This window comes from Trachypithecus francoisi, unplaced genomic scaffold, assembly GCF_009764315.1.
Source record: "Trachypithecus francoisi isolate TF-2019V2 unplaced genomic scaffold, Tfra_2.0 Lachesis_group10, whole genome shotgun sequence".
In the NCBI taxonomy this organism is placed as follows: domain Eukaryota; kingdom Metazoa; phylum Chordata; class Mammalia; order Primates; family Cercopithecidae; genus Trachypithecus; species Trachypithecus francoisi.
In genome coordinates this window covers 95,048,366-95,067,282 of record NW_022681455.1, presented here as the reverse complement: position 1 = coordinate 95,067,282, position 18,917 = coordinate 95,048,366, and the positions used below count along the sequence as shown (strand labels likewise).

Genomic DNA, 18,917 nt, shown 5'->3' with positions numbered 1-18,917 from the left:
TCATCCAAGTCCCTGCAAAGGACATGAACTCATCATTTTATGGCTGCATAGTATTCCATGATGTATATGTGCCACACTTTCTTTATCTGGTTTATCATTGATGGGCATTTGGGTTGGTTCCAAGTCTTTGCTATTGTGAATAGTGCTACAATAAATATATGTGTGCATGTGTCTTTATAGTAGAATGATTTATAATCCTTTGGGTATATACCCAGTAATGGGATTGCTGGGTCAAGTGGTATTTCTGTTTCTAGATCCTTGAGGAATTGCCACACTGTCTTCCACAATGGTTGAACTAATTTACACTCCCACTAGCAGTGTAAAAGCATTCCTATTTCTCACATCCTCTCCAGCATCTGTTGTTTCCTGACTTTTTAATGAACCCCATTCTAACCGGCTTAAGATGGTATCTCATTGTGGCTTTGATTTGTATTTCTCTAATGACCAGTGATGATGAGCTTATATTAATATGTTTGTTGGCCACATAAATGTCTTCTTCTGAGAAGTGTCTTTTCATATCCTTCACCCACTATTTGATGGGGTCTTTTTTTTGGTAAATTTGTTTAAGTTCCTTGTAGATTCTCAATATTAGACCTTTGTCAGATGGATAGATTGCAAAAATTTTCTCTCATTCTGTAGGTTGCCTGCTCACTCTGATTATAGTTTCTTTTGCTGTGCCGAAGTCCATTAGTTTAATTAGACACCTTTTGTCAATTTTGGCTTTTGTTGTGATTGCTTTTATTGTTTTAGTCATGAAGTCTTTGCCCATGCCTATGTCCTGAATGGTATTGCCTGGGTTTTCTTCTATGGTTTTTATGGTTTTAGGCCTTACATTTAGGTCTTTAATCCATCTTGAGTTAATTTTCATATAAGGTGTAAGGAAGGGATTCAGTTTCAGTTTTCTGCATATGGCTAGCCAGTTTTCCCTACACTATTTAGTAAACAGGAAATCCTTTGCCTATTTCTTGTTTCTCTCAGGTTTGTCAAACATCATATGGTTGTAGATGTGTGATGTTATTTCTGAGGCCTCTGTTCTATTCCATGGGTCTATATATCTGTTTTGGTACCAGTACCATGCTGTTTTGGTTACTGTAGCTTGTAGTATAATTTGAAGTCAGGTAGTGTGATGCCTCCAGCTTTGTTCTTTTTGCTTAGGATTGTCTTGGCTATATGGGCTCTTTTTTGGTTCCTTATGAAATTTAAAGTAATTTTTTCTAACTCCGTGAAGAAAGTCAATGGTAGCTTGATGTGAAAAGCATTATTGAATCCATAAATTACTTTGGGCAGTATGGCAATTTTCATGATATTGATTCTTCTTATTCATGAACATTGAAGGTTTTTCCATTTGATTGTGTCCTCTGTTATTTCCTTGAGCAGTGGTTTGTGGTTCTCCTTGAAGACGTCTTTCACATCCCTTGTAAGTTGTATTCCTAGGTATTTTATTCTTTTAGTAGCAATTGTGAATGGAAGTTCACTCATGATTTGGCTGTTTGTCTATTATTGGTATATAGGAATCCTTGTGATTTTTGCAATTGATTTTTTTTTTTTTTTTTTTTGAGACGGAGTCTCACTCTGTTGCCCAGCTGGAGTGCAGCGGTGTGATCTCAGCTCACTGCAAGCTCTGCCTGCTGGATTCATGCCATTCTCCTGCCTCAGCCTCCTAAGTAGCTGAGACTACAGGTGCCCACCACTGTACCTGGCTAATTTTTTGTATTTTTAGTAGAGATGGGGTTTCACCATGTTAGCCATGTTAGGATGGTCTTGATCTTCTGACCTCATGGTCCATCTGCCTCAGCCTCCCAAAGTGCTGGGATTACAGGCATGAGCCACCGCGCCTGGCCTGCACATTGATTTTTTATCCTGAGACTTTGCTGAAGTTGCCTGTCAACTTAAGGAGTTTTTGGGCTCAGATAATGAGATTTCCTAAACATGCAATCATGTAATCTGCAAACAGGGACAATTTGACTTCCTCTCTTCCTATTTGAATACTCTTTATTTCTTTCTCTTGCCTAATTGCCCTGGCCAAAACTTCCAACACTATGTTGAATAGGTGTGGTGAGAGAGGCCATCCTTGTTTTGTGCCAGTTTTCAAAGGGAATGCTTCTTTGTTCTTTTTGCCTGTTTCGTATGATTTTGGCTGTGGGTTTGTCATAAATAGCTCTTATTATTTTGAGATACTTTCCATCAATACCCAGTTTACTGAGCATTTTTAGCATGAAAGGTGTTGAATTTTATCAAAGGCCTTTTCTGCATCTATTGAGATAATCACATGGTTTTTGTCATTGGATCTGTTTATGTGATGGATTACATTTATTGATTTGCATACGTTGAACCAACCTTGAATTCCAGGGATGAAGCCAACTTGATCATGGTAAATAAGCTTTTTGATGTGCTGTTGGATTTGGTTTGCCAGTATTTTATTGAGGATTTTTGCATTGGTGTTCATCAGAGATATTGGCCTGAAATTTTCTTTTTATGATATGTCTCTGCCAGGTTTTGGTATCAGAATGATGCTGGCTCATAGAATGAGTTAGGGAGGAGTCCCTCTTTTTCTATTGTTTGGAATCATTTCAGAAGGAATGGTACCAGCTCCTCTTTGTATCTCTGGTAGATTACAGCTGTGAATCCATCTGGTGCTGGGCTTTTTTCGGTTGGTAGGTTATTCATTGTTGCCTCAATTTCAGAACTTGTTATTGGTCTATTCAGGGATTCAACTTCTTCCTGGTTTAGTCTTGGGAGGGTGTATGTGTCCAGGAATTTATCCATTTCTTCTGGATTTTCTAGTTTATTTGCGCAGAGGAGTGTATAGTATTATCTGATGGTAGTTTATATTTCTGTGGGATCAGGGGTGATATCTCCTTTATCATTTTTTATTGTGTCTATTTGATTCTTCTCTCTTGTCTTTAGCAGTCTGGCTAGCGTTCTATCTATTTTGTTAATCTTTTCAAAAAACCACCCCCTGGATTCATTGATTTTTGAGGGGTTTTTTGTGTCTCTATCTCCTTCAGTTCTACTCTGATCTTAGTTGTTTCTTGTCTTCTGCTAGCTTTTGAATTTGTTTGCTTTTGCTTCTCTAGTTCTTTTAATTGTGATGTTAGGGTGTTGATTTTAGATCTTTCCCGCTTTCTCTTGTGGGCACTTAGTGCTATAAATTTCCCCCTAAACACTGCTTTAGCTGTGTCCCAGAGATTCTGGTACATTGTGTCTTTGTTTTCATTGGTTTCAAATAACTGATTTATTCCTGTCTTAATTTTGTTATTTACCCAGTAGCCATTCAGGAGCAGACTGTTGAGTTTCCATGTAGTTGTGCAGTTTTGAGTGAGTTTCTGAATCCTGAGTTCTAATTTGATTGCACTGTGGCCTGAGAGACTGTTTGTTATTATTTCCATTCTTTTACATTTGCTGAGGAGTGTTTTATTTCAACTATGTGGTCAATTTTAGAATAAGCATGATGTGGTGCTGAGAAGAATGTATATTCTGTTTATTTGGAGTGGAGAGTTCTGTAGACGCTATTGATTCACTTGGTTCAGAGCTGAATTCAAGTCCTGAATATCCTTGTTAATCTTCTGTCTCGTTGATCTGTCTAATATTGACAGTGGAGTGTTAAAGCCTCCCACTATTATTGTGTGGGAGTCTAAGTCTCTTTGTAGGTCTCTAAGAACTTGCCTTATGAATTTGAGTGCTCCTGTATATTTAGGATAGTTAGCTCTCCTTGTGCATTGATCCCTTTACCATTATGTAATGCCCTTCTTTGTCTTTTTTATCTTTGTTTGTTTAAAGTCCGTTTTATCAGAGACTGGGATTGCAACCCCTGCTTTGTTTTTTTTTTATTTGTTTGTTTGTTTGTTTGCTTTTACTTTCCATTTGCTTGGTAAATATTCCTCCATCCCTTTATTTTGAGCCTACATATGTCTTTGCACATGAGATGGGTCTCCTGGATATAGAACACTGATGGGTCTTGACTCTTTATCCAATTTGCCAGTCTGTGTCTTTTGATGGGGGCATTTAGCCCATTTACATCTAAGGTTAATATTGTTATTTGTGAATTTGAATTGTCATCATGATGCTAGCTGGTTATTTTGCACATTAGTTGATGCGGTTTCTTCATAGTGTCGATAGTCTTTATGTTTTGGTATTTTTTACAGTGGCTGGTACAGGTTTTTCCTTTCCATATTTACTGCATCCTTCAGGAGCTCTTGTAAGGCAGGCGTAGTGGACCTGAGGAACAAAAATCCCTCAGCATTTGCTTGTCTGTAAAGGATTTTATTTCTTCTTCTCTTACGAAGCTTAGTTTGACTGGATATCAAATTTTGGGTTGACAATTCTTTTCTTTAAGAATGTCAAATATTGGTCCCTACTCTCTTCTGGCTTATCAGGTCTCTGCAGAGAGATCTGGTGATAGTCTGATGGGCTTCCCTTTGTGGGTAACCTGACCTTTCTTTCCGGCTGCCCTTAACATTTTTTCCATCATTTCAACTTTGGTGAATCTGATGATTATGTGTCTTGGGGTTGCTCTTCTTGAGGAGTATCTTTGTGGTGTGGTATTCTCTGAATTTCCTGAATTTGAATGTTGGCCTGTCTTGCTAGGTTGGGGAAGTTCTCCTGGATAATATCCTGAAGTGTGTTTTCCAAATTGGTTCCATTCTCCTAGTCACTTTCAGGTAAACCAGTCAAATGTAGGTTTGGGGCCGGGCACAATGGCTCACACCTGTAATCCCAGCACTTTGGGAGGCCAAGGCAGGTGGATCACAAGGTCAGGAGATTGAGACCATCCTGGCTAACACAGTGAAACCCTGTCTCTACTAAAAAATACAAAAATATTAGCCAGGTGTGGTGGCAGGTACCTGTAGTCCCAGCTACTCGGGAGGCTGAGGTGGGAGAATGGCATGAATCTGGGAGGTGGAGCTTGCAGTGAGCCAAGGTCACGTCACTGCATTCCAGTCTGGGGGACAGAGAAAGACTCCGTCTCAAAAAAAAAACAAAAAACAAAAAAGTAGGTTTGGTTTTTTCACATAGTCCCATATTTCCTGGAGGCTTTGTTCATTCCTTTTCATTCTTTTTTCTCTAATTTTCTCTTCACACTTTATTTCATTAAGTTGATCTTCAATCTCTGATTTCTTCTGCTTGATCAATTTGGCTATTGATACTTGTGTATGCTTCACGAAATTCTCACGCTATATTTTTCAGCTCCATCAGGTCATTTATGTTCTTTTTTAAACTGGTTATTCTAGTTGACAGTTCCTGTAACATTTTACTAAGGTTCTTAGCTTCCTTGCATTGGGTTAGAACATGCTCCTTTAGCTTGGAGGAGTTTGTTATTACCCCCCTTCTGAAGTCTACTTCTGTCAGTTTGTCAAACTCATTCTCCATCCAGTTTTGTTCCCTTGCTCGTGAGGAGTTATGATCCTTTTGAGGAGAAGAGACATTCTGGTTTTTGGAATTTTCAGGACTTTTGCACTGGTATTTTCTCATCCTTGTGGATTTATCTAACTTTGATCTTTGATATTGGTGACCTTCGGATGGGGTTTTTGCATGTGCATCCTTTTTGTTGATGTTGATGTTATTGCTTCTGTTTGTTAGTTTTCCTTCTAACAGTCAGGGTCCTCTCCTGCAGGTCTGCTGGAGTTTGCTGGAGGTTCACTCCAGACCCCGTTTGCCTGGGTATCACCAGTGGAGGCTGTAGAACAGCAAAGATTGCTGCCTGCTCCTTCTTCTGGAAGCTTCATCCCAGAGGGGCACCCACCAGATGCCAGCTGGAGCTCTCCTGTATGAGGTGTCTGTCGACCCCTGCTGGAAGGTGTCTCCCAGTCAGGAGGCATGGGGATCAGGGACCCACTTGAGGAGGCAGTCTGTCCCTTAGCAGAGCTCAAGCACTGTGCTGGGAGATCTGCTGGTCTCTTCAGAGCCAGGAGGCAGGAATGTTTAAGTCTGCTGAAGCTGTGCCCACAGCCTCCCCTTCTCCCAGGTGCTCCCAGGAAGATGGGAGTTTTATCTACAAGCCCCTGACTGGGGCTGCTGCCTTTCTTTCAGAAATGCCCTGTCCAGAGAGGAGGAATCTAGAGAGGCAGTCTGGCTACAGCAGCTTTGCTGAGCTGCAGAGGGTTCCACCCAGATCGAACTTCCTGGAGGCTTTGTTTACACTGTGAGGGGAAAGCTGCCTATTCAAGCCTCAGTAATGGTGGACACCCACCCCTCCACAAAACTTGAGCATCCCAGGTCAACTTGAGACTGCTGCACTGGAAGCAAGAATTTCAAGACAGTGGATCTTAGCTTGCTGGGCTCTGTGGGGATGGGATCTGCTGAGCAAGACCACTAGGCTCCCTGGCTTCAGCCCCCTTTCCAGAGGAGTGAACAGTTCTGTCTCACTAGTGTTCCAGGCGCCACTGGGGTATGGAAAAAATATCCTGCAGCTACCTTGGTCCCTTCCTAAATGGCTGCCCAGTTTTGTGCTTGAAACTCAGGGCCCTGGTGGTATAGGCACCCAAGGGAATTTCCTGGTCTGTGGGTTGTGAAGACCGTGGGAAAAGCGTAGTATCTGGGCTGGATAGCACCATCCCTCAGAACATGGTCCCTCATGGCTTCCCTTGACTAGGGGAGGGAGTTCCCTGATCCCTTGCTCTTCCCAGGGGAGGCGACACCCCACCTGCTTCTGCTCTCCCTCTGTGGCCTGCACCCACTGTTGAACCAGTCCCAATGAGATGAACTGGGTACCTGAGTTGGAAACGCAGAAATCGCCTGCCTTCTGTGTTGAACTCGCTGGGAGCCGCAGACCATAGGTATTCCTATTTGGCCATCTTTAATCGATCTAAATCTTTAAACGCTTTAAACTATGCAAATAGAGGTGAACACAAACTTGCTAATAAATCCTGAGAAGATACCATCTGAGGATGCATGACATTGACAAGAATGCTGATCCTCAAACTTGGCTGGAGGTTAAAATAACCCAGTGGGCTTTAAAAAATTGTTGCCTGGCCATTGTCCAGGTCACATCCTAAACCAATTAAGTCAGACTCTTTGGAAATAGAGTCTAGGCAACAGGAACAGTAAAGTTCCCAGGTAATTCCTAAGTGCAGCCGTTTGAGAACTGTTGGCAAAGAATAACATTTTTTAAACTTTAATAGACACACGACACAGCAGCCGGGGGGCTTGCTAATATGCTGATTCTGAATCAGTAAGTCTGTGTGAGGCCTGAGATGCTGTGCTTCTTTCCTTTAATTCTTTAAAATATATTAATTTACTTTTGTTAACTTTTAGGCTCAAGGGCACATGTGCAGGTTTGTTATATAGGTGAATTGCATGTCATGGGGACTTCGTGTGCAGATTATTTTGTCACTCACATAACAAGTACAGTACATGATAGGTTTTTATACCTTTTACACCCTTCCTCCTCCCACCCTTCACCTTCATGCAGGCCCCAGTGTCTGTTGTTCTTTTCTTTGTGACCATCTTTTTTTTTTGAGACAGAGTCTCACTCTGTCGCCAGGTTGGAGGGCAGTGGCACGACCTTGGCTTGCTGCAAACTCCACCTCCTGGGTTCAAGCAATTCTCCTGCTTCAGCCTCCCAAGTAGCTAGGATTACAGGCACATGTCACCACGCCCAGCTAATTTTTGTATTTTCAGTAGAGACAGGGTTTCACTATGTTGGCCAGGATGGTCTCAATCTCTTGACCTCATGATCCACCTGCCTTGGCCTCCCAAAGTGCTGGGATTACAGGCGTGAGCCACCACACCTGGCCCATGTGTTCTTAATGTTTAGCTCATACTTGTAAGTGAGAACATGCAGTATTTGGTTTTCTGTTTCTGCATTAGTTTGCTTAGGATAATAGCCTCCCACTCCATCCATGTTGCTGCAAAGAATATTATCTTGTTCTTTTTTATGACTGCGTAGTATTCCATGGTGTATATGTACCATATTTTCTTTAGCTAGTCTACTATTGATGAGCATTTAGATTGATCCATGTCTTTGATATTGTGAATAGTGCTGCAATGAACATACACATGCAAGTGTCTTTTTGGTAGAATAATTTATATTCCTTTGGGTATGTACCCAGGAATGGGATTGCTGGCTCAAATGATAATTCTGTTTTACGTTCTTTGAGAAACTGCCACATTGCTTTCCACAATGCCTGAACTAATTTCCATCTCCACCTGCAGTATGTAAGTCTTCCCTTTTCTCTGCAGTCTCGTCAGGAGATGCTGTACTTCCAACAAACTCCCAGTGAGGCTACTGCTGCTGATCCAGGCACCTCACTTTGAGTAGTGAGAACATAAAGAAGGGACAATAAGCCAGGCACAGTGGATCACGCCTGTAATCCCAGCACTTTGGGAGGCTGCGGCAGGAGGATCTCTTGAGCCCAATTCAAGGCCAGCCTGAGCAACATGGCAAGTCCCCATCTCTACAAAACAGCATTTTACAAATTAGCTGGGTGAGGTGGTGCATGCCTGTGGTCCCAGTTACTTGGGAGGCTGAGGTAGGAGGATCACATGAGCCCAGGAAGTCGAGGCTGCAACGAACCGTGATTAAGCCTTTGCACTGCAGCTTAGGTGAGAGAGTGAGAAGCTATTTCAAAAAAAAAAGAGAGAGAGAGAGAGAGAGAGAAAGAGAATGAGAGACTAGAACTTCTTAAAGTGAGGAAATCTTTGATTATTTGCTCTAGCATTTCCTAGCTGTGAGCTGATTAACCATCCTAGTTTTCTGAGGCTCTCCTGGTTATGGTACTGAACGTTCTGTGTCCTGGTCAAATTGGGATATTGGTCACCCTATGTGTGATCTTACTAAGTCAGATAAAGCCTCAGAGCCTGCTAAAGTTTTCATAAGAATGAAATAAAGTATGTTCAGGTGTCTAACGTAGTACCTAGCACAGAGCAGGAATCCAAAAATGCTTGATAGTTGGTTTTCAAGATAATAGTTTGCAGTTAAAGTCACAGTGAGTTATCATTTCACACCCACCAGATGGCTAATGTGAAAAAGACTGAAAATGCCAAAGTTGTCAAGGATGTGAAGTAAGTGGAGCTTTCATGGAAAAATTGGTAAAACCACTTACAAATACTGTTTGGCAGTAGCTTCTCACTCCACGCATCTCCTATGACCCAGCAATTTCCATCCTAGGTATAAACCCAAGAGGAATAAATATTTGTTTTCCAAGCATATGTATAGAAGCTTTATTTATAATGGTAAAAAATTAGAAACAACTCAAAAATCCATTAGTAAATTGGACATAGAAATTGTAGTATATTCATAAAGTGGAATACAGAAACAAAAATAAACTATTGCTACAGACAACATAGATGAATTTCACAAACATAATAGTGAACGAAAGAAGTCAGATACAAAAGATACACAATAGAATTTCATTTATATAGAGTTTTTTGTTTTTTGGTGTGTGTGTGTGTGTGTGTGTGTGTGTGTGTGTGTTTAACAGAGTCTTGCTCTATCACCTAGGCTAGAGTGCAATAGCATGATCTCAGCTCACTGCAACCTCTGCCTCCTGGGTTCAAGCTATTCTCCTGCCTCAGCCTCCTGAGTAGCTGGAATTACAGGCATGCACCACTACGCCTGGCTAATTTTTGTATTTTTAATACAGACAGGGTTTCACCATGTTGGTCAGGCTGGTCTCAAACTCTTGACCTTGTGATCTGCCCACCTCGGCCTCCCAAGGTGCTGGGATTGCAGGCGTAAGCCACTGCACCAGGCCTATACAGAATTTTAAAGACTTAGTCCCACCTACTCTTTGGTATTAGAAGTCCAAAAAGTGGTTTCTATTGGAGAGCATCAGACCTGCAATATTCTCTTTGATCCAGGCATTGGTTACACCGATGTTCACTTTGTGGAAATTCATCTACCTGTACAATGTTATTTGTGCACAGTTCTATATAAAAGGTGTACTTTAATAAAAAGCTTTTTAAAAATATCAAAAGGTATAAAAACAAACATAGGAAATTATTAGTCTTAGAGAGAATACTAACTGAAAGCTTCAATGGATCCCAAAAGGTTTTAGACAATTCACAAATGAGATTTCTTAATGGCTTCTAAGAGACTGGGGATACTAAACACTTGAATAGGCATCTTTCTCCTTTGAATGGTCTCCAGGGATCTCCCATCCCTACAGCACACTGAACTACCTATAGGTCTAACTAATGTTACAGTCACTGTGTTCTACGCTTCTAGGTAGGTGTTTAATAGAGGGAAACTTCTCTCTTCATCTCTGCAAGAAAGCCCAAACCTTACCAAGGCAGCATGAAGTTTCTACATGATTGCATTAAATTACCTAAAACAACCTGTAATATAACTCACCTTCCACCTGGCCCCACGCCTCTGAAACACAGTCCATCCACCCCTGAGAATCACCATAGATGCTCATCATCTACCTGTTGGGACTTATTTTTTAGGCTCCACCTGCCAGTTCTCAGAATTTCTGATGCCATAAGGTATGCTAAACAAGCTGAATGCCAAAACTGCCAGATCACTACGTTAAAATGGAATTATTGGGCCAAAATCAGAAGTCATTTAAATCTTCAACAAGCTCTCATTGTGGCTGTTGATTCAGAAAACCACGGTTTCCCTGAGACCAGTGGTGTTCCTGACAGATGTTTTGCTTGAACAGAGCAGACCTCTTCCAAGGAGTCATTTACAATAGCAAGTGCAAATGAAATGTCAAGAATCTGCAAATCTCTTGGTCTTGTCACTTTGGTGGAAAAGAAGATGTGCCACAGGAGCATCTCAGGTGCATCTTCTCTTCAGGGAGGAACCAAACAGCACACCGGTAGCGTTTGCTCTGGGTGTATTTCACAGTAAGCTTTACAACACACTTGCTTTTTTAACAGGTGAATGGATATGTCATCATCATCAGCAGCAGCATCATCATCATTATCAGGCATTATTCTATTTTTTGACACAGCAGTGTCCTTGCATAAAATAACCCATGTCCCTCAGAGTCAAATTCAAAGTCTTCATGGAGTTCCCAGATTCTTCCTGATCTGGCCTTGTCTTATCTTGCTGATGTAACCTCTAGCCTTCCAGCCACACTGGTCCCTTGCTGCTCCTGGGACACTGTAGGTGTGTCCCTTGGGACCTGGCACTGCCTAGCCCTTCTGCTTGGAACACTCTCCCCCACATATCCTATTGTCTAATTCTGCAAATCGTTGCTTTAATGTCAGCAGTTTAATGAGTCCTACCCTGACTACCCTGTCCTTTCTTACCGCCACTACTTTAATCCCCTCTACAGTGACTTACTTTTTTTTCCACACTATTTTCACTTAACATACCATATATTTTCTTATTTTGTTTATTTTTTATTATTTGTCTTTCTGCACTAGGATGTTAATTCCACAAAGTCAAAAGATTTTATTGTTATCGTTCTGTTTGGCTCACCAATGTATTCCAAGTACTTAACACATAATTGGCACGTAGTAGGTGCTCAATAAATATCTGTTGAATGTTAAATGCCTAAAATTTGGGGGCTTAGCATGTACTGTTATCATGTTATGTGCTTTATATGTATACATATAATACTTAGCAAACCATGAGAAGAGTAGTATTATTAACCACATTTACAAATGAAGAAACTGAAGCAGAGAGGTGGGTTAAGTAGCCAAGGGTCATATAGCTAGTAAACAATGGAGCCGGGACTCAAACCGAGGACATCAGATCTTAGAACACTAGATCTTGACCACAGCAACTCAACTGACAGAAGCAATGCCAAGAAGAGGTTATGCACTCAGCAGGCAAGTTTTGCTTGTGGTAGACATCAACTTGTCATTTCTGCATTTATTCTTTTCCTGGTAATTGCACCCCCATTTCCCTCTAGGAAGTGATTTCTTCTTCCATTTTCCATCTCTGGGCTTCTGGTACACTGGACTCTATTTCCTGAGGGGGAAGACAAGCATGTGATGGGAGAAAGCCAATCAGCATGTGGCATTCCACAAGCCTTGGAGATTGGCTGAGAAGTAAGCGTGTGACCTGATCAGAGTTGAGAATGCTGGGGCAAGAAGGTTTCACTTCTCCTGCAGGTTTCACTTCCTGGGAAGCTGGAAAACTGTATGCATCATCTTGGGAGCCTGCTGGGGTGAGTCAGCTTTTGAATAGAGCCAACACCAAGGAAGTAGAACCAATAAATGGTATGACTGGCCCTGCGTCCTACCCACTGGGCTTGTCTGAAGCCTCGAGGTGCTGTCTGTATTCCAGCATCCTCTGCTGGTAATGGCTTCCCTCTGAGGTTGTAAGAATGCGCCCCCTTCCTTTGGTTTACTTCATTTGTTTTGTCTTCCTTCTTCCTTTCTTTCTTTTTTTTCTCCTCTCACTTCCTTTCTTTTTCTCTTCCTTCTTTCTTTCTCCTCTTTCTATTATTTTCCTTTCTCCTTTCTCCTTCCTTCCTTTCTTCCTTTTTCTTTCTTTCTTTTCTTCTCTCCTAACACTAAGTGAGTAATTAGTATGTGCCAGAAATTATGCTACATTTAAGTACATTGTCCCATTGTGTTTTTACAACAAACAACCATATTATATAAGAATGTTTAATATTCCCATTTTAGAGGTAAAGACACAGGCTGGCAAATTTGCACAAGATCACCCAATGGTAAGTGATAGAGTCAAGTTTTGGAGCCAAGCAGTCTAACTCCTGTCCATGCACTCTTAATCACTAGATTACACAGCCTCCTTTGTGAAGCACAGGGTTATATGGAGGCCAGACCAGAGTTTATAAGGAAGAAAGGGTGGCTACAAAGTCAGCCATATGTGCACGCAGGTAACTGTGGAAAGAACAGACTAGTGTAGTGATTCAAAAGAAAGCTTTGTATTTAGGCCAGTCCTGGTCTGAATTCTGCTTCTTCCACGTACTCACTGTGTGAATATGGCACATTAATTAACTTCTCTGAGCTCCTGAATTCTCATCTTTACAGTGAAGCCAATATTACCAGTCTTGAAATGATGTTGCCTGATTTAACTGAGAAAATGAATACAAAGTATTCCCCAACTATTTGGTACGTAGGTGAAAGCTACTATGATAATAACATTATGTATGGTTACTATTAATATTCTTCTTCTTTTAGTCACCCTTAGAATTCTCAGTCCCAACAGCAGGAGTCCTGAAGACAGCAAGGTATGTTTTCTCCCTTGTGATTTTAGCCAACAGTTAGCACCTATCTTCACCCTTGGAACTGAAGACGATTTATATGCAGCTGAAAAAAAATTCCATTTAATCTGTGCTGAATTTTGTCACCCTTAGGAGTTAAAACATATGATGTGCAGCCTTCCGGGTGTGACTGTGTTTAAAGAGATGTTCTCAGAAATACGCGCGTGTCCCAGTGAGGGGTGAATTAGTCTGAGTTCCTCCCTAGGTGATGTCAAGCAAACAGTGCTTTGAGAGTTAGGCAATCTGGCTACTAAACCACTGGTATTGTGCCACGAGGCATAAACCTTCCCAAGCAGGAGGGTATTGTACAAATAGGAATCATCTCCCAGATCTCAGATTAATGCAGCTGTGGAAAATAGCATTCTAATAAATGTATTCTCCAAATGGAGGCACTTTTATTGCAAAACGTTCCTTTTGTATCCTGAGAGAAATGGAATGTTTTGGTTAGGCATAAACAACAGTGAGAGCATTTTCTAAATACACATGTTTTCTGCATGTCAGTTTAATTACATGTTGTAGGTCATTTTTGAGACTCCTTGGGGACAATAGCTTCAAAAGCAATGCTTCTCTCTGTCTTGAGCGACCAGAAGTCACGATACCTGTTTTACATTTGGCGGTTTACAGTCCCTCTCCTTCCTTCTCCATTCCTATAACTGTTCAGTTATATTTACGTTTACAAAAGTGCATTACGTTTGGGTGTCAGCACTGACCGGAAAATTATTTGAAGTTAAACCACTTTGCCAGCTTCCATTTTCTTCACAACATTCCTTTCCATTTCTGCTTTTTCTTTAAAAGAAAAAATTCTGACTTAAGAAAACTTGATCCTTTTGGAACAGACCAGCCACAGCTATTCCTTCCTGTGCTCCTAGACAGGAGGAGTGAGGCGAGAGGGCCAAGAAGTTTGGGGGATGAGGGGGAATGCTAAGGGAGGGCAGGGGCAAATGGGGCCTTCTCCGCAGGGGACATTCAATAACTCTCTTAGCCTTTATGCTGTAGGACAGGGGCTCATTTGCTCGATTTGGGGTGACAGCAGCCGGTTTTGTTACAGCATAGCTGGAGTTTTAAGTAAGTGCAACTCTCAGAGGCCGAAAGCGGCATTCGTTATCTTAGCCATGGGAAGGCATGGAAATCAGCGGTGTTTTTGGCAAGGGCAGCATAAATCCACTGTTTGCAAGGCCCCAACCCAGCCAGAGAGGAAGGAATGCACAGTTTCCCTTTGACGGTGAGATTTCCTGCTTCTTGTTGGAAAGAGTGTCTGGACTCCGATGCACAAGCAAAGTCTGCATCAATTACTTGAAAGGAAACCAACCCTATTCCTGAAGGTTTGGCAGCAGAAACATTCATTGTTGAGAAAGGGGAAAAGAAAAGACTAATGAACTCCCCTCTCTTTGGTATTTTCAAAGGCCTCTTGTGTTAGTGACTGCTATTTTTTTCTTTCTTTTTTTTTTTTTTTCAGAGTTCTTAGGAACTCTCATTAGCCCTTCAATAAATGCTACTTTAAGGGCTTGTAACTTTGTCATTAAATCTTCACTCCAAGATGAATTAAGGTTGCAGCCAAGAAATGCCCTCCCCACCCCCAGTGAGCTTCTTTACAATCACCAAAAAGGCAGGAAAATAGATTTGTGGGGGATTTTTAGTACTCGTTTACGTGCCTTCCTGTCAAATAGTGATTAATTCAGGGCCACTTAAGTTTTTCTAACTTTCATCCATAATGGGCACGTTGACATTTTTATTTGAATCTCTTTACGCCATCCAAAATAATCTCCTTCAGCAACAGAAACTGCTGGTTAATTGCCACAGAGCAGCTGTTACCTTTTCTCAGTCGACAGCCTCTTTCAGGATGGTTTTGAGCTCCGTGCCTGTGGAACGCACGGGCCGGCGACAGCGTGTCAGGTGGATTGATTGAATGGCCCCCTTGTTCCCGACTAGCTGTGTCTACGATGGTATCAGGGCCAAACAAAGCCCTGCACATCTAAATATAGCATTTTCTTTGGCCCCTGGCCCTCACTGTCTTGTTTTCCCATTCTTCCATGCTCTAAAGCAAATACCAGAGAGCCCCATTTTAACACGTCTTACTTTTACACGTCTTGCTTGCATATTCCATGGTCAAACTGGTCCCAGAAATAGAAGTTCATGCACAATTAATCTGATTTTCTGGTTAATTGAAGGCTTACCAGAAAACTGCTTTGAAAAATTCACTGTTGTTACAAAGTCTTCTGAAAAACGTGTTCAGACACTCTCAGGATGGCAGAGTCTTGCAACTAAAAGAGAATTTGAGGTCTAGGTGCACAAAGGGCAGTGTCTGTGGATCTAGCCAAGATACCTGAACTTTCTGCCTTCTACACAACCCATTTCATTTTTGAACCATTTTTGTTCCAGGGTATTACTTTATATTTCCTGCCTTGATGATTAATGAAGTGAATGGTTTTGTTGTTGTTGTTTCTTAACTTGTTTTCTTGATGACAGGGCTTCGGGAAACCCTGTTGACTATTGTCCTGGCCAAGTAGAGACCCTGAAGATGGGGTAAGATGGAGTGAATTTTCAGGGTCTGTGAAACATCTGTGGCCACCATAGACTCTGAGCCTCTTTTCTTATTATCTGTTCCTTACCAAGGTGAGTGAATGAAACCATTAGATGAGTACCTAGTAATCAAATTTTTGCTTTATTGCTCTCTACAGGTAGTCCTTACAGGTTGTTGGCATACTTGTAGCAAAAGAAAGGAAGAAAGGAAGAGAAAGGGGGGGGAGGGAGGGAGGGAAGGAAGGAAGGAAGGAGAGAGACAGAGAGAGAGAAAGAAAGAGAAAGAAAAGAAAAAGAAAGAAAGAAAGAAAGAGAGAGAGAGAAAGAAAGAAAGAAAGAAAGAAAGAAAGAAAAGAAAGAGAAAGAAAAGAAAAGGGAAGACTAATTTAAAATAATGTATTATACTTTTCTCTAATTTGTGTTATAAGTTCAAATAATAAAGAAACATGAAATATAGAAAGAGGAAATTACCTAAAGTGTATCCTATAGGAAAAAATATTTTACAAATTACAAAAAAAGAGTATCTGGTCCATGCCTGTGTGGAGGTGGTACAGCCCTGAATCGGGTGTGGTTGCAGCTCAGGCTTCTACAGTTTTGGCTGTCAAGTCCACCATCTGCTTACTTTGCCTTCAAAGCATTGATAGGAACTCCAATCGGCCTTCTAGCTCCTCTTAAAATCCCAGCTGAGAAAAGTGTTATTCAGGGACATCTAAGAATCCTGATTGCCGTCCACTCTACTATGCCCCTAGAGCTCTATCTTTGGATCAAGTTGGAGACCAGAAACCTGCTCATTTGTGCTGTATTTAGGCCAAGGTTAGGAGTTATTCAGCACACATGTGGTCCATCATCTGCCCTCTGCCTATGGCAGGCATCTCTAAAATAGTGTAGCCTCTTTTTTGCCCAGCTTAGATGCGGTCTTGAATCCTTCTCAAGACAAGACACTGTGAGCCCACCACCAGAAAACTGGAGTGGGCACTGGACAGGTGCCCCCTTTGCTTCACTTTTTTGCTCTGCCCCTGGCAATTTTGCAACTCTGTTTGCTCTCACAGTTGACAATGAACTTCTGTTCTCATTGTCCCCTTATAAAGAGCCCTGAGTGCAGAATTTATTTGAAAATAAAGCATCTGGAAAATTCTTCTCTCCTTTGAAGAACTGTATACTCCAGTGAAGTGAGGCTTTGTCATTAGTCATCATCCCGTTTTCACTCTTGCTGCCAGGAAGCTGTGAGTCAGATTTCAAAGCTCAATGGTAGCAAACAAAATGAGCCTTATAATTGCCCTATTTGCAGCTTCCTTTTTTCTTGTCTAGAGTTTTTGTTTTTATCATTTGTGGCTTGGGTAGTGAACTGCCTTCTATCAATGAGGCAAAGGTATAAATAAATAAATAAACCAGCTTTAAAACCATGCACCCAATTGTGGTGTCTTATCAACGCAAGCCTCAGTCTGAGAGCACGTTTTGTTTTCCTTCATGCTTACAAACAAATCCATGCCTTTGCATGCTACCTAAGAAGAAAGATTGGCTGCCAGAACAATGTAACTAGAGCTGGAAAGGGGAAATAAAACTGGGTTGATGGACTTGGATATATGAGATCTTTATTTTCTGCCCTGTAAGAATGTTGTTGTGGCTCCATTTTACAGGTAAGTGAAGGCAGACGCAGCTTCCTGGGGCCACCAGAGTGTGACTGGGTGATGTGTCACTCCTGAGCCCTGCCTCCAGTCCGCTTTGGCGTGTAATCTTGTGCAACGTTTTTTGTTTCAAAAGTGCTTCTGCACTCCCCGGTCATTCCAATGCTGCTGGTGAGCACACTTCATTTCTACTTTGTTTAGCAATCAGAACCGCCACGACTTTCGAAAAGCATGAAATCTCTAAATGAAGGGAACGTAAAGTACTTGGCTTCCAACCCCCCAATATGGAGAAACAATCTGAATACACAAAATTAGAAAAACATACACAGAATGGTTGTTTAAAATTCACAGCTGTCAACATCAAGTATTTTCTGCGAGAGAAAGAATGTAAGAAACATCAGGTTAACAAAATAGCTGCAGATGGATCACTTCGCGCAGAGGACTAGGCTGGCATTGTCTGCTCCCTGTTTTGCAGAGGCTCATTTGCATTGCAGGACAAAGGTTCGCTGTTGGAGACCCTTTCTCTCCATCCTCCTCCTCCAAAAGGCACCTCGCCATCCGCAGTGAAGATAGACCGCCTCCCTCCTCCCATCAGAAACCTACAGGAACGAACACAAATCTGTTATTTTAACACAACGTGGGCACAAAGTGGTGTTTTCATTCTGAATAAAGCTGAGGGAAGCTGAAGAATAGGGCCTTTTATTTGCAGAAGATACTCAAAGGAAGCAAAATTGAACCGTAGGCCAGCGTATGAGAATAAAGTTGTTAGAGATTTTGCAGCCTGTGGTCTGGGAGCTCCACTATAAGTTCCCTGTCAGCTTGGAGCACTTTGCATCAGAATGCATAATTGCATCTGTTAATTACATTTTTAGCCTAGTCCTCCAACATAGAATAAATTCATTTTCCTCCCATTTTTCAGACTGCCTGGGAGAGGAGATTTTTTTTTTTCAATTTAATAAACATGATTGACAACAGAAATGCAGATTTACTTTCTTTCTCTTATGACTGTGTATTGGTATCCAGAACGCAGACATGTATTTTGCTGATGATTATACGGTAGCCCCTTAACAATTGCATTCATTCCGCAAATTCTTAGAGCCCTGTTTTATGATTCTTGTAAGAAGTAGCTTGAAAGTGGCACAAAGAAATGTTTAAAAATACGCAGAGGCTAAGGACATTTCAAGCACCATATCTAAAGTGGCAGAGATGGTATTTCAATAGTAAAGGCCAGCCGCTGAGACCAGTACTGTTGAACTCTGGGCCTCCAGTCCCTGGACCGTATTAAGGGGGTTGAGCTGAAAGTGGCTCAATCTTTTGCCAGTACCTTTGAACCAGGAACCCTTGAGTTTCCAATCTGTTATTGCCCCACCAGACAGTTGTCTCTGACTCTGCCCAACATCATGGATTGTCAGTGAGACAACTGGGACGGACACCCTGACTTACCTGGAGAAGAGGTTAGAATAGTGAGAGGGAGCCTGGGGAATCTAGCCCCTCTCTTCCTTCCCTCTCCCTCTCTTTTGCCGGTCCCAGAAAAACATGGGTGAAAGTCCACCTTCCCCATCTGGGTGGTGGCATAGCACAGGAAAGATGACTTTAACTAAAGCTGAGAGACCAGGAGGACAATGTGATTTCTGAGGCCATGGCA

The 18,917-nt window shown here is 41.7% G+C and overlaps 1 long non-coding RNA gene across 3 annotated transcripts; it reads left to right on the top strand.

Moving 5' to 3' along the window:
- Positions 1 to 11,973: 11,973 nt before the first annotated feature.
- Positions 11,974 to 18,218, top strand: LOC117088764. Of its 3 annotated transcripts, XR_004439311.1 has the most exons (5): positions 12,013 to 12,065; positions 12,529 to 12,572; positions 13,045 to 13,094; positions 15,594 to 15,740; positions 17,285 to 18,218. It is a non-coding gene; the product is annotated as an uncharacterized LOC117088764 (long non-coding RNA). The 3 variants fall into 3 exon arrangements; XR_004439309.1 differs by lacking the exon at positions 12,529 to 12,572 and having other exon boundaries at positions 11,981 to 12,065; XR_004439310.1 differs by lacking the exons at positions 12,529 to 12,572; positions 13,045 to 13,094 and having other exon boundaries at positions 11,974 to 12,065.
- The last annotated feature ends 699 nt before the right edge of the window (positions 18,219 to 18,917 follow it).